At 40.0% G+C, this 14778-nt stretch overlaps 1 protein-coding gene across 7 annotated transcripts in view; it reads right to left on the reverse strand.

Moving 5' to 3' along the window:
- baz2b.L (bromodomain adjacent to zinc finger domain 2B L homeolog) overlaps positions 1–14778 on the reverse strand; it is a 159747-nt gene that overhangs the window by 87468 nt on the left and 57501 nt on the right. Inside the window, exon 1 of one of the 7 annotated variants that reach the window (XM_018235812.2) lies at positions 2634–3193. The exons of the other annotated variants lie outside the window; for them this stretch is intronic. The gene's annotated coding sequence lies outside the window, so the exon portion shown is untranslated. Of the gene's footprint in view, positions 1–2633; positions 3194–14778 lie in introns of those variants that run through there. 7 annotated transcript variants of the gene reach the window in all.

Here is a 14778-nt window from a genome sequence, read left to right on the forward strand (position 1 = left end):
ACATAGGTGTGATCCACTCATGCTTTGCCAAATCATCTTGGGACAATGACCAGATTATACAGCTGGCATACAGAGACCCATAAAATGGGGAATATCATCAAGACACCAACACACCAATGTGATCCTCGACTGAAGGGATTTTCAAACCTGCCCAGTAGGTATCAAGCCACTTTGGTTTGATATCAGTCAGACAGGTTCCCCCTGGAGCTTGTGCATGGTTAGTTTAAATTATATTCTAACCAAATTATTAGGGCAGCAAAGGTCCCTTCATGTCTTTGACCCATCCCCCAGAGTCATGCTGAGGCAGAATGTCTCTGCAGGAGCGAGTGATTGGTTTGGGTTGACTTGTCACTAATTCATCGGATAGCCCATGACCTAGAGGTCTTTGCATTGGACTCCACTTGGAATTGTAAGGGGGGGGGGCAACAAAAAGCCAACTATCTCTAAAACTTTGCATTTTTTTCTTAATTGAATTGCAGCATTGAGTTATATACTGTACAAAAGTGTATTTAACCTTTTGCTTGAACCTTTATTGCCCCTACAAACATGTCTTTAGACAGTAATGCTTCTCTTAGTAGTCTGCAAACTGCATGCCTGGGTTTCTCAAGCTATAGGAGGTTAATTGATATATATATATATTGGTGAAAGGGGCACAGCATTTTCCTTTATGCAAGAGTAACATTTGCGTCCATTGAAAGGAAACAATTACCAGAAACAGCAATGGCAGATACTCAGTGACCTGGATAACAACAGCTGTTCAAGGAGAAGCTGTAACCAACTGCAAAAAAATCCAGTTTATGCCTGGACCTATAAAGAGGTTTGTTACTTTGTATTCTATTGTATAAAAAAAGGCACAATAGTGTACAAACACACAAAAAAGTTTGTTCTAGCCTTGTAACCCATAGCAACCAATCAGCTGTTCTCTTTCAGTACTTTACTCTAAACCACAAAATGCTAACTGCTGATTAGTTGCTTGGGAAAATGTTGCCATTGTTTGTGCATAACTACAATTCAGCATATTCTACTAATACTGGAACATTTGTATTGGTTCTACAGCCTGCCCTTAGGGGACCTGTTGAACAGAAATTTACCCTTTGTATAATTGCTACATATTTATTTTTGTGTCAGGGATGTCCAACGTGCAGATATAGGGGAAGACAAGCTTTCAACATCCCACCAACAGTTCTACCATACAAATGAGGTAGCTCAAAGCACAGCTGATTTAAGTGATTTGCCACAGTCACAAGGAGCTGACCCTATTATAAAACACAGGTAAAAACTTTACCCAACAGAAAGTTTCATGAGAACTTGGTTGGTGGAAATACATATGGAAAGAAAAGTAACTTCCGCCCCTTGTTTGACGTCCAACATTTTACAAATGTTTATCATTTTAACATAACATTGTCTTAGATGCCAATACAATTAGTAATATGCAAATGAGCAAGAAAGGGATGGGAGGAGTGATCTAACAAGTGCAGCACAGTGCGCGTAAAAAAACAGCGCAGTTCCCATGTTTCTTCATGTTTTATCCTGCACTGCACTTTAAAAGATTGTCACCAATTCCCTCTCTTGATAAATACAATGCTATCTGTGTTTGGTAACTCTGCATTCATGAGGTGCTGGCAGTGGGAGGCTTAGGGATCCCCTAATTTATGCATTATTCAGGTAGGGAGTGCAGGTGGGCTCAAGCCCCAACAGAATCCTGTACTACTACCTGCCCTATCGCGGTCAGTTACGACAGGGCTGCCTTGCACATTTTGGTTCTGCACTCTGCACCTTGCACTGAGTGCAGCCAGACCCTAGATACAAGTGCTCTTGCATTCAGAGTCTTTGTGTATGCAACTGCATTTAAATTCATTCTGCCCTCACTAAACACGGGTCAGTGACCCCCTACTACCGCAGGGTGGCGATGAACCCCAGGATCTGGCAACTGATTCTTATTTGCTTTAAAAAAGCTCCTAGTGCCAAAATGCATACTTTGGGTAAGGTATGGAAAGAAGTTTAACCAAAGTAAAGTGAGCAATCCTTTTAATAGTAACACAATCACATAAAGACCAATGAACAGTACTGGGAGTGGCAAAAATTAAAGAAATTGAATTCCAATGACCGGTATGTAACAGGAAAACACATCATGGCATGCCAGACAGTAATGCCCCATCTTGTCATGATGACATCAGTTCATACAGCTGACAATTCAGTTCCGATGAAGCAACAGCAAACAATACAAGAAAACAAGAAACAAAATCTATATAAATAAATGATTATTCCAAGCACAAAATCAGCACACTAAGAGTTAAATCACAAACACTAATATTGATTGCAGTCAGCTACTGTAACTCTATATAATATACTATATACTTTTTGGAAAATGTACAATAAACAAACATTCAACGAATTAAAAGTGAAACAAAGACATGAAAAAGGACAGGTTCTACCAAATTCTCTTCATCCAGGATGCTCCCCCAAAGAAGATAGTGAAAAGCATGCTGAATCACAAAACCTTCTAGTTTACACCAGCCATTATTGTAATCCTATTCAACACACACAAACAGCCAGGAGCCAAATAAAGAAGGCAAGTGCCACCCATTCATTCCTTGCCTGGAGGAGAAAACCCGTAACATGGAGTTTCTTACTGTGGTCAGTGTTTCATCAGGATGGAGTCATGTTATTTCCGTACATCTGCGCTCCAAAACAAGCTGTGATATGTCTTCAGCTTCAGGAAGAAAGGATGAAAGTGTACATACTATCCTACCCTGGGGGTTTTTTCTTTTCCTGACCCCCCCCCCAGAGGTGTCCAGATGCCTTAGGAAACGTTACTATAAAAGCCTCATAGTTGAAGCCATTTACAAAGCTCTGCCTGTTCCGACAACAAGCATCTACTTAACAGAAGCGGCTTCTTTTCTTTTTTTTTTTTTCTTTCTCCCCTCCACCAATCTATCTTCCTGCTCTCTGTGTCTCACTCAGAACATGGCTGTCTTATTCAGAGATTAGCAATTATTGTAATGAGACACTGTCGGATAAGGGTCAAATAGTGCTTCCTGCAGTTTACACATCTTGATTTCCTGGTAAACAATCTGAAAGGCAGGTGGAGCGCTAGGATTAGCTGGGGAGTAATCATGCTCACATCAGCAGAATTAATCTAGGCAAAGTAGGCAGTTTCTAGGGTTTTTTTTATATACATCTATGGCAGTGTTTGCTTTAGCAGAATACAATATACAGTCCCTGACAGCAAAGGCTAGAGAAGTCTATGGACAGGGGGTAGGAAAGTGTACAGTACAAAAAAGGGGGCTTATCTATATTAACCTGACACTGATACACTTAGTGCTTTACTATCCTTATGTCTGCCCCCTCCTGCCCCCTGCCTCTTCTAATTGGCTCTCTGACATGTGGAGAGCGAGAGAGCGAGAGAGAGAGAGAGTGTGCGTGCATGTGTGAGTGTACAAACTGCTGGAGTAAATCTCCTTACGGCATCTTTGGAGAGAGGAGCGGGTGCCAGGTTAACTTCAATGTAAGAAAATACTGTGTTTCCAGGGGAAATATATTCCCTGTTGAGAAGCACAGGTTTTTGTTCCATAACTTATGTTTATGTCTTTATACTTAAAAAAAAAAAGTATAAAAACGAAAGTTTAAAGAATGAAATGATTAAACAGAGGTTTAAAATGTCACATTGGCAGTTATTTTATTTGTAATAGTGAGGCATGTAAGTGAGACATAGTGGAGATGCAGTTGTATTCAATAGGAAAGTAAGGAAACTGCTGCTTCGGAGAAGTGGTTGGAACGGGTACAGGGTGTACAGAAAGGCAAGGAGTCAGGGAAAAGGCTGTAAATATGGGATAGTGAATAGGGGGTCAGAAAAAGGGGTTGTAGCTGTGAGCTAGAGCAGTAAGGGGGACAGAATTATCCCCATTGGTCCTCATTCAAGAAGCAATTATGCCCATGGTCTTACAGAGCCTTCCAGCTCTAGTGACCACAAGATATCCCTTTCCCTACCTCCTACAGGTGGTTAAATTCAGGGCTCCTTTGTGGCTTGTACCCGCTAGTGCATCTGAATGGCTCACAGGTTAGGGGACAGATAGGAGGAACAATGTCTATGTGCCACCTCTGTCCACCCCACATGAATACAGGACTGCAAATGGAGGTAGAGCTATATTACTGGGGCAGGTGCAGGTCCTTGCTCTCAATTTTAGAGGGAGAAGTTTGCTCCCTATTTTCGACCTGCACTTTGTAAACGAGTTTCTGGGTTTCCCTGATTTAGTGAGGAAAGAAGGGACTGTACCTGTGGGACACGGTGGATAGCAGATCAAGCTGGTGTCAGAGGTGGGGTTGTAATTGTGGCCAGGGCCGGATTTACATAGCGGGCGCCCCTAGGCCCACTGCCGTTTGTCCCCCCCTGTCCCCTACCCTTTATTCATGCAAATTTTCATGGAGATTGTATCTCCTGCGCATCCCCAGTTTTTTGAACCAATGTGGGTGTGGTTGGGCAGCATGCCGCCCCCCCTTATATCCTGCCACCCTAGGCCCGGGCCTAGGTGGCCTTCCCACAAATCCGGGCCTGATTGTGGCACAGAGTGTATTGTAAGCATACCTCCCAACTGTCCTGTTTTTCACGGGAAAGTCCTGATTTTGACAGCTCAAGCCAAGTCAAGTGGATTTTATTGTAATTTCAGCCATTTACAGTTAATACAGTACATAGCAGAAACAAAATTGCGTTCCTCCAGAACCCCCCGGTGCTATACAACAACTCTAGTTCATGCTGGGCAAAGTAGACATTTCAGTTCCTTATGAATATATTCAGTTTAGTCCTTGGGAGTTGAGATACCTGATGACTTGTGGAAATAGACTGTTTTGCATTCTGGAAGTCAGAGCTCAGCCCACGGTCCTGGATTGTTACAGAAATGTCCTGACTTTCTCTTTGATCTCCTGCACTGAACAGCCAAAAAAAGTTTCTAAAACATAATTGGCTTTTAGCAGAGGGCCCAGAATATGTGGTAGGTGCACTTGGATACTTTTGTAACAATTTAAGATAAGCAAAGAAACAATTGTAACAATTTAGGACCAGGAGGTCTCTTGGGAGAACTTAGTCTCTCAGTTTAAAGGGCAATTCACCTTCATTAGCAAAACTGTAATAACACATAAAAACCACAGATTTATGTTCAAACTTTCATAACCTGCTACATTTTGTAAAATGAACATGATAATTTTGGGGTGTGGCTGCAAAAATGGGCATGGTCAAAAAAATTTGCAATACTCCATGCAGCAAATCTTTTTGTCCCTCTTTGTATTTCCAAAATATTGGGAGGTATGTAATAAGCCAGGATGATATCTGAGAGTAGACACTGTCACGGTGGCATAATGTGTATAATAAGATTATATGGGTTCAGGAGAAGAAGCTGTAGCTGTGAGTGTGTACAAAAAGAAAATATAGTAACAGTGCGAAGGGACTGTGAAAGGATTATGGGAGCTGTAAATCAACTATAGCTTGGAATTTATACAGTTAACACTATACAACATATTTTTGTCCCATGCCCCTCAGACACTAAAGGCATCCCTCTGCACTACAAGCACTAGACTAAATGTATTTTATTCTCAAGTCTAGCAATAAATGCTAGGGAGAATATTCTGAATATTGAGTGTGGTGCCCGGGCTGCAGGGCTCTATCAGGAGCTGAACAACAATCATTCCCTTTCTTGTGCCTGCGTTCCCACACCTTTCTGCTGAATATTGGTTTTGTGCACAAAGATAATCACTCCAGGATAAATGTTTAACAAAAACTTAACCCAATGTGACAACCTGGATGTGTATGTACAAGCCAGCCGACCATTACACACACACACACAAGAATCTGGTACACAAGAGTTAACCTCTTCCTTGCCATTGCCCTGCTGACAGCAAAAATGAAGGAGAGAAACTTACAGCACTTTAGGGATGACCACCAGAACCCCTGCTAACTGCAAAGGCTTTTCCCCCAGAAACAATTTACAAATAACTTTAAAACCATTACAATATTTAATCAATATACGTTGAAAAGTTGCTTTGAATTACATCTTCTTTTAGCATGCAGAAAATATTATGGGGTGGAGATACCTTTTAATCTAAACTTAACCATTATTGGCTAAGCTTCCTAAAAATATCTAAAGCAACAAATTCACAATCACCCCAGATCTCAGTCTAAGTGGCATTTGCTTCCTGAAATCTATAGGGGATCAAATAATGATTTGCCACAAATACCATTCTGACTGGCCTTCAGACTGCCCCCTACTCCTCCCATCCACATTCTCCATACATTCAAACAGACAACGTTTATCCTAAAATGTGGCCTACTTGAAAAATCTTATCAAACTGACATGAATTTCATTAAATGTTGGACTTTTACATATTTTCCCTTGAGCAGCCATTTTGTGATCCCATGGGTCACACCTAACAAGAAACCATGCAGATTCTTACTGTAACAAGAAGAAGTGTGGGAGTAAAAGACATTGCTCTATCCAATCATTGGCTGATCTCACCTAGCATGTATGTCTGCCTTTGGTTTGTGTGTGAGCACAGTGTCTGATACAAGTTAGAGCGCAGACTTCAGTATACAATGCATATTTCTCATAAAAAGGTTTTAAATATTGTAAACATTGTTGATTTTTCTAGAAACCTGCAATATGATTACTGTCACTTTAACAAATTACAGATTTATAAAAAACTAAAAAAATCCCAAAAGATGTGCGACAAGTTCAGAAAGTATTTATACAAAGCAATAGCTTTAGACAGGGCCTGCTATGCTTCCATTTTATAATAAACCAGTCTGATGAACGGCTTTCCAAAATTCATGTCCCAATGAATAGATTAGTAATTCAAGTTCATAGTAAACTTGTGTCAATAGAAGCCCCCCAAAACCAAAAGATGGGGAGGTCTTACATTATATTATTGCTAGATGACTCCATGCATAATAAAGACAAAAAGGGAGTACTTATTCATATGGAGGATATTTATTTTTTTCTACAGAGTAGCAATCAGTATGGCAGCTGAAATATTTATAACTAGGATTACAAGATATCTGTAATCATATACACCTAAAAGTTGATTGCACACAGACAAACAAAGGAAATACTTCAGGAGGCAATCACTCCCCAATGATATTTTAGTATTTTATATGCAGCTTGTAGCACAGTCAATAGATTATTGCTGCCTCCCCCTTAAGAGTTCAGCACATAGGTTGATTCATAGACACCAATAGACACCAACCATGAGATATTTACCAAGTAGTGGGTCAAATCAGAATAATCCTATCAATATTTTCCATCCTTCCTGAGCCCTGATGGTTTTGGATGCCATTTGTTTTGGTTTGATACTAACAGCATGACAAGTTGCTGAGTTGGCAGTAAACAATTGCTGATCGTGTATGGCCAGATTTTGTCAGGGATGCAATGTGAGAGGCGGAAGATTCAGGTGACTTGGGGGCAGCCCTAATAGTATATATATATATGGCCTATGTTGGGCAAAACCTACCCAACCATTTTTCTGTAAACCCAAGTCAATGCTTGTAACACTACTGCCCTTATTACAGTTATTTGTCCAAGTATGGGAATTTCTGAACAATGCAATTAGGCTTTTGTTATGCAGATCACTGCAAAAAAATAAAAGCTGCTTTGCTCTTAGCTGTTGGCTTGTCATAAAAAGGCATCGAAAACCCAAGCCCTTTGGTAACTGCTCCTTGGGGAGTCTTACAAACACAATTTCAAATTAGTGCTCTGCAAGGCTCAACACATACGCAATCAGGTAGTCCATATTTCTTATTAATCTCCAGCAAAACACAGATTCCACGTTGGCATGTGTGGTGGCAGCAGTACAAAGCAGGGCTGAATTGAAGCCTGATTGACACAGTGCTATGACCAACATAAACTGATTTCCTTATGGCAGGCTCAAATAAGGTCCAATCTGAGCACTTAAAGCTCCTAAAGTGTTAAATGAACATACATAAGGGTGGCACAATTTCTCTCTAGAAAGCAAGGTTTTATCCATGCAGGATCTCCGCTCACCGCTTCCATGATTAAACCTGGTTATCTCGAGTCTATAATTTATGCAGCTGAATTTCACGGCAAGTTAACTTGTACATCTAAGCTTTCTTTTTCACAAACAACCCTGTGAGGGAGAGGAGGCAAACGTTTTGGGGAAAAAATGCAGACCCAATTTATCAGTAATGTATTCCATTACTGTACCTTTCAATTGACATCCTTAGGCTTTGTTTGAATGGTCATATATGTAGGAGTGTGAGCTAAGGCTAGTATCTATCTAGTGATCAAAAAATTAACCCAAGAGCTGTCATAGTAAAGACAGTTCAAGGTATCACAGTACGCATTTTCTTCCTGTAGAATACCCTGCTCTGGTCTAAGCTGGCACACAAAAGTGACCCTTCATTATTTATTTTTTTATAGTTTTTGAATTATTTGCCTTTTCTACTGATTCTTCCCAGCTTTCATATGGGGGCCAAAAAGGGCCAGGCCAAGGTATTTTGGCACCCTAGGCAAGGGCTTCAATCAGTACCCACCGCACCCAGTCCTGTATTACCATTTCCTACTTTACCATTCATATTACCCTCTGTACCTGTGCCAACGGCAGTCAATCCCTCAGATTGCCCCCAAGTACCTGTGCCAGCATAAGCCAAAACATCCATTATATTATTACACCCAATCTGTACCTATGCCAGCGGCAGTCAAAAAAATCCATTACATTGCCCCTTATTTGTATCTGTGCCAGCAGGAACCAAAAATCCATCCTATTCCCCAAACATATGTTTTCTTGTGCCAGCAGCCACCATATTGCCCCATGTGCCTGAGCCAGCATCAGCCAATCCCTCATATTGCCCCCAAATATGTACCTGTGCCAGCAGCAGCCAAAAATCCATCATATTGCCCCTAATTATCTGTTTACCTGTGCAAGTAGCAGCCATTGCCCACAAATATGTAACTGTGCCAGCAGCTGCCTAGAGGGAGGTGGGGAGTGATTCTGCCTGTGGTATGAATCACGGGCAAGAGGGGATTGGAACAGGTGGTTTATAAAATTAAAAAACGAAAAGAAAAAAAATTCCCCTTAAAAATGCACCCCCCCCACATGATTGCGCTCAAAGCAGGCGCCTACTCTGCCTACCCTTCCTACCCCCAGTTCCGGCCCTGGGGTAAAATGCTCTGTAAGGCTACACATTTATTGTTTTTGCTACATTTTATTACTCTTCTTTCTATTTGGGCCTCTCCTATTCATATTCCAGTCTCTTATTCAAATCAATGAATGGTTGCTAGGTTAATGTGGACCCTAGCAACCAGATAGCTGAAATTGCAAACTGGAGAGCTGTTGCATAAAAAAGCTAAATAACACAAAAACCACAAATAATAAAAAAAGAAAACCAATTGCAAATTGTCTCAGAATATCACTCTCTATGCATCATACTAAAAGTTAACTCAAAGGTGAACAACCCCTTACAAACTCAAAGGTGAACAACTTAACCGCTGTTTAAAGCCCAAACTGCTTAGCTAGCTGGCCTACTCCTAACTCTTACAAAATTAGGTGATATAAACTAAACTACCCACACACTAGCTGGCTATCTAATAACATAGTGTTGAAGTTGGCTCTAACCTAGGCATGTTCTCTTAGGCTGGTATAAGAAAAGTGACATAATGACACTTCCTCCCTTCCTTATATTCCTTTCCCAGTACAATGTCCTTCCCTTGATTGACATTGATGGATCATAGACTACTTCCTTCTAGAACCTTCTACACTATGGGGATACCCTCTGCCAGACTGCCATCAAATGAATAAATTAAGCAATTACAAGAAGCCACATTTAACCATACAACATTATGTACTGTTAATCCCTCACTTACGTATCCTAGACTGACTGCAGGAACATTTAGTGGCTCCAGCAGTTATATTTATAGAGAGTATAATAAAATAACCATTTAAAATATTAAAACTAAAAGAGAAATATATAATAAAACAACTTGTGCAATATCTCCGTCACACAAAACGTAGCTGTCAAATGCTGTATATTGGTATGTATCTTAAAAGCCACAGCTCCATGTCTGTAACCAAGAGGACAGAATGGCAGCGGAGAGATGTCATTTGACACAGAAAGGAAGATTATGTGACAAATCCCTTCGTCTCTCTCTTCCCCAGACCCTCTCATCTAAAAGGGAAAATGATACAAACTGCTAAGAATTAAAAATAGACCGGGAATAAGGAATGGCTGTTAAGTTGGCAGTAATGTGATCTGTGACACCAAAATGTGCCGAGCAGGAATGAGAATACATTTGGGTGACATATCACCTACAATCAATTTCCTAAAGGTCAATATCAAACAGAATGAAATGGAAATGCATTTTTTCCTTCTCCCTGAAAGCCCTGTGTCATTTGCATATGAAACATCTATCTATTTACTTAACTGAAGCACACAAGGCCACATCTATTCAATCTGGAGAACTCCAAAGCTGTACTGATGGGTTCTTTAATTAACTAGACATGGTCAGGTGTGGATGCAGTCAGCAGAGGGCCCCCAGTGCAAAAAAACAATGTAAAGGCCCACATTTACTAACCACTAAAGTGTCTTACTGACATAAAGGATCAGGGAGTTGTAAGACCATTAGCAATACACCACTCTCTGACTATGTGGGTTGGATTTCAGGTGCCAAGTACATCATTAATATAAAAGATTATTTGTAGGACCACCAAGAGCCCCTAAACCATGACGGACTCTTTTGCTGTCAGAACTGCACATACCCTTGGGACTGGTGTCTCCCTCACTTCTGTAGGCTACAAGATGCAAGTGTGCTGCTCCAATTCAGCGAATCCTGAAACTGCCATCTGATCTAGAAGTAGCTGTAGCACCAGGGTTCCTTTACGTCAATTGGTGCAACTTGGGCAACTAATAATTTAGAATCATCTGGATACAGAAAATTATAAGGGTAAGGCCACACTAGGCGTTTTGGGGAGATTTGGTCGCCTGGCGACTAATCGCCTCGTCTTTGCGGCAACCAATCTCCCCAAACGCCTTCCCTGACTCTGCGCTGGCTAAAATGAAAAAAAACGCCAGCGCTAATCACACGCAGCAATTCGTTTTCCGCTCAACTTCAGAGTCAGGGAAGGGATTTGGGAAGATTGGTCGCCGCCAGGCGACCATATCTCCCCAAAACACCCAGTGAGGCCTTACCCTTAAACTGGTACTGGTTTTACAATTTTTGTGATTGATTGGTGCCAAATAGATTTAGTTCTTTAACAGTTCAGTGTAAAAATAAAAACTGGGTAAATAGATAGGCTGTGCAAAATAAAAAAGTGTTTCTAAACTAGTTAGCCAAAAATGTAATCTATAAAAGCTGTAGTGGCTGGATGTCTAACATAATAGCCAGAACACTACGTCCTGCTTTTCAGCTCTCTAACTGTGAGTTAGTCAGCAACTTGAAGGGGGCCACATGAGACAAAACTGTTCAGTGAGCTTGCAATTGATCCTTAGCATGCAGCTCAGATTCAAAAGCAACAGTTATGGCCCATGTGCCCCGCTTCAAGTTTCTGATCAAGATAAAGGTCTTAGTTACAGACCCAAACGTTGGCCTGTTTTTTAATTAGCTTAAAGGGGACCTGTCACCCAAAAAAAATATTAAAAATCCTATTTTATCAGATTAGTCAAGGAAAATGAACTTTAATTACACTATATAAATTATTTGAATCTTGTTTCCTTCAGTCTGGGATTTCAAAATTATAGCAAGCAGGCAGCAGCCATTTTGTGGACACTGTTATTAGGACAAGCCTTGTATCATCTCAGAATCTTGTTTGTGTACCAGAACGGGGGACCCGATGTCCATTCCCATGCCCTGGCTACACAATTATATGGTAAAGAGAACTGAGGGAATGTGTGGAGAGCAGTGACATCTAGGAAGTGCTGAATTGAAAGTGAAAGTAATTGTCTGCCCCGGCTCTATGCCACGGGCATAGAGGAGGGGCAGAGAATATTTGATTGACAGCTGAGATTTTTAAATGAGCTTACAACAGCTATGAATGTTTAAATAAAAATTGAAATTGGATTTCATGCTTAATTTGAAAATGACTTTTATTATGCAGATTTTTGTGTCTGGGTGACGGGTCCACTTTAAATAAAATTATGGTTTTAAAATAAAACCTTTTTGAGGGTTCCCAGTGTGCACTCATTCCTTACTGATAAATATAATTTTTGCTTAATGGAGTAGTATTTTCTAAATAAATAAATATATATATATATAAATTTATATGTTAAGGGCCCTAATGTGGGCCGAAACGTTGGATACGCATGTATGATTAATAAAAAAAGTGTCATTCACTGTACATGGAGTGTGGGTGCTTCTGAACTATTGTATATTACAAATTGAACCTGCACCCAAGAAAGAGGAAGACTGGTTGGAGTGCAGACCCCTGGCATAAAGTGTGTGTATATATATATATATATATATATATATATATATATATATATATATATATATATATATATATATATATACACTTATATAATGTAATTATATAATGTAAGTATGCTTATATTCACATTTAATTAGAGCTAATAAAGATAAACCAAACCAGAGTATGTACCATTATGCCACATCTCTATAAATATTATGAGAAATTTAAGTGTGAAAGTCTGGGCACACAAACAAGCAGAAACACATCACGAACACATAGATACTCATTAATATTGTAAATAAACACCAAATGTCTGCCCCAACCATCCCCCCACCAACTGTGCTGAGTCTGGGATTCAATGCATTTGATTTGGCATTTTAAGAAATACAAAGCTCGTGTCAATGGGTGTGCACAGGGAAACAGATGCCCAGAAGTGTGAGATTTAAGATGCTCCTGCCTTGCCATCTCTAAACATAAATGGGTGCACACACACACTGAGCCTGGGAGAATACAATATTCATTTTGCTGCAGAAGAACAGACATTGCATAACAATGAGATTTGCTAATGAAATCAACCAGCAACCAAGAATACATATGTATTAAACCAGGACCCCGGTGTCATTTGCTTTTTGCATCATTTCTCTGCTCAGCCATTCTTCCTTCCCCCTCAACCTTTCAGAATTTCTCCCTCTCTCTATCAGATTCCTTTGCTCTAAGCAAGAAATTGTGTTAACACTTTGGTGGAGTGATCCCCCCCCCCCATTATAGAGATTGCCAATCACAGTTATATGCCTGCATGAGGCAGGTGGGTAGCCCAGGGAAAATAGAAATGGCATTCTACATAAATTGAAATGGGGGAAAAAATATGCAACCGCTTCCTCAGCAACTTTAGCTTTCTTATGTCCTTAATTAAAACAATTTTTAAAAAAAAATCGTATGCTACCAATTATACACACTGCTATACAATTAATCCCTGCACCACAGATCTTGCAATTTAAGCTTTTGTTCCTAGAAGAAAAGGCTTATACAGGTTATACAGATTGACTGTATACACCTTGAGCAAATCACAGGTACAAGCAGCCATGTTTGTACCTTGTCCTATACTTCGACACCATGTATTTAGGTCCAGAACGGATGCAAAGACCTGTGCTCCTCCAAAGAACACATTCCTTCCCCAGATGCAGTCACAGTACCTTTGGTTCCTATGTTATATGTGAAGGTGTCTTTTTCTATTTGTCTAGAACAGGCCTCAGGCAAAGCAAGCAATATGACAGTTCTTACATATAGGTATAAATGCAAGTTTAGTACAAGCAGAAAACTACGAGATCATAGACACCATGCTTCAAATATATACAATTCTTTTTAACCACTGCCCATTGCTGATTATAATAGTACTAAAGAGGAACTTCACCCAAAAACTATTTTTGGCAATTAAAAATGTTATTCTAAGCAACTTGCTTATTCACATTCATTCAACATTTTAAGTGGAGCGAAATACATTTGTGAATATGACATGCAGCTGAAATCAGTATCCATTTATCGCTTTCTGTTCTAGCCGATTTTCTACAGTGTTTTGGGCAACATATCCAGCAGTTCCGAGAATAGGAACAGACAAACACATCACAGAAATTACATTTACAAATAATTTTAATACCAAGGTTGTTGTGCGCAAAAATAGCGTTGACAGTAACTTCAATTTGCAATTTCCGAAAGTGTTTTGCAAATATTTTCTCCACCACCAAAGTTGTGGCGGAATTAAATGCAGAATATGCACATAATATTCACAATTTTCGATTTTTGCCATATTTAAAAAGCTCTTATAGACATTCCCAAAGTGAAAAAAAAAATTTCAATTCAGTTTGCACACTCTTATTCAGCTTTATAAATGTAACCATGCGCAGGGCAAATATATTCACTGTGCAAACCAATCTGCCCTGTGCAAAGTTTATAAATGAGCCCCACTGTCCCACCAATTTGCAGGGCCTTTCTGAAAAGGCTGGCCATTTGAGAAAAACGCTCTTAAAATTGTGGCTGTAAAACAGGTTTATGTTGCTTTGTAATGAAACAACTCAATTTGTACTGAATTATGATGCCGCCATTTCTCTACTTTTAGCTGATAGAAAGGAAGGAGGATTTATTAAAGCGCTGGAGAACTTCTGAACAGTAGAAGGTCACTGCGTGTGAGCCAAGCTTCAAGCAAAAACAGCTATGATGCTCCTAAGCTGCCATTTTTCTTCCTTGACAAAGACTCCATCTGCCACCGAGCCATTTGTAGCCTCCGAGTCAGAATATCAATGATTTCCAACCATCCTGCTAGTCTGCTTTCACCTTGACATCACCTCTGAGACAATCTATACAGCAGATGATACAAAT

The sequence above is a fragment of the Xenopus laevis genome, chromosome 9_10L (genome assembly GCF_017654675.1).
Source record: "Xenopus laevis strain J_2021 chromosome 9_10L, Xenopus_laevis_v10.1, whole genome shotgun sequence".
In the NCBI taxonomy this organism is placed as follows: Eukaryota; Metazoa; Chordata; class Amphibia; order Anura; family Pipidae; genus Xenopus; species Xenopus laevis.